We start from the raw sequence: 1,603 nt of genomic DNA on the forward strand, positions 1-1,603 counted from the left end.
CGCATACTAATGATTCAAGACAGATATATAGCTAGCTATCAAGTTTCATCGGCACGAACACCGGAACAGAGCAAATAATTAAGGGGGGAGGAGGACATGTCATTTGTGCTCACCCACGAACGAAGGGGCAGAGCTCGTCAAACGCACGGGGAGGTCGTCGAACACCAAACCTCGCAGCGATGAAACAACTGCACATTTAAATCAACCCGATCAACACAATTATATATGATGTTTTTCATAACAAAATCAAAAAATATATGGCCTAACTCATAATTCACAAATATATGACCCCGTCGGCCTCTGGAAGGCCAAAGAGCACCTTTTCGGGAGGTGTCGGGGGTCGGGGTGCTGTTTCGGGGTCGGGGTGTCGTGTCGGGGTCGGGGTGTCGGGGTGTGCTGTCGGGGTCGGGGTGTCGGGTTCAGGGGGTCAGGGGGTCGGGGTGTGGTGTCGGGGTCAGGGTGTCGGGGTGTCGGGGTGTCGTGTCGGGGTCGGGGTGTCGGGGTCAGGGGGTCGGGGTGTTTCCTTTTATCCTTCTTCTTCTTTCCTTTCTTCTTCTTCTTCTTTCCTTCTCTTCTTCTTCCCCTTCTACATATTCTTCTTTTCTTCTTCTTCTTCTTCTTCTTCTTTCATCTTTTTTCTACTTCTTTTAATAATATAACTAATTATCTAAAACCCATGCACTAAATCTAACACTAACACATATCTAGCACTAAATCTAACACTAACACTAACACATATCTAGACCTAAATCTAACACAAACAATTAAACAACAAAAAAAGAAAAAACAGAAGAAAAAAATAACTCACCGGAGCTCGGGGGGTGGGGGTGGCGGTGGCGACGGGGGCGGCGGGCGGCAGGGTGGCGGTGGCGACGGGGGTGGCGGGGCTCCGGGGCGGTGGAGCTCCGGGGCGGTGGTGGCGCCGGGGTGGTGGGCGGGTGGTGGGGGCGGCGGGGCGGCGGAGCGCCGGGGCAGTAGGGGCGGCGGGATGGTGGGGCGACGGGGCGTCAGCGGGTGGGGGCGGCGGGGTGGTGGGGCGACGGGGCAGGCTGCGGCGGGTGGCGGGGGCGGTGGAGGGGGCGGCGGCGGGTGGTGAGGGCGGCGGCGGGTGGGGGGCGGCGCCGGGCGGCGGGGGGTCGATCTGGTCGTCGGGAAGAGAAACAGAGAGGAAAGGGGGTGGGGGGCTCGGCCGTTAGTTAGGTTAGTGAAGTTAGGTCTTTGCCGTCCGTCGTGCTTTGCCGTCCGCTATTTTTCTCTCTTTGCCGTCCGCTAGCGGACGGAAAAGAGGGGAGCCGTTAAGTTTTATCTAATCAGCTCATAAGTGGGGCCACCTCTCTCTTTGCCGTCAGCCAGCTGACTGCAAAGAATCATTGCCGTTAGCTAGCGAACGGCAAAGAACTGGCTGATGGCAAAATCCTTCTTTGCCATCAGCTAGTTCTTTGTCGTCCCTTTTTTGTAAGCGGACGGCAAAGACCTTCTCTACCGTCAGCTAGCAGACGGCAAAGAACTGGCAGACGGCAAATAAGCAAATTCCAGTAGTGAGATTAGGTGCATATCAGGATGTAATGTTCCATCTCCTGTAAAAGGATTAGCTAGCATTTTC

The sequence above is a fragment of the Triticum aestivum genome, chromosome 4D, assembly GCF_018294505.1.
Source record: "Triticum aestivum cultivar Chinese Spring chromosome 4D, IWGSC CS RefSeq v2.1, whole genome shotgun sequence".
Classification (NCBI taxonomy): Eukaryota; Viridiplantae; Streptophyta; class Magnoliopsida; order Poales; family Poaceae; genus Triticum; species Triticum aestivum.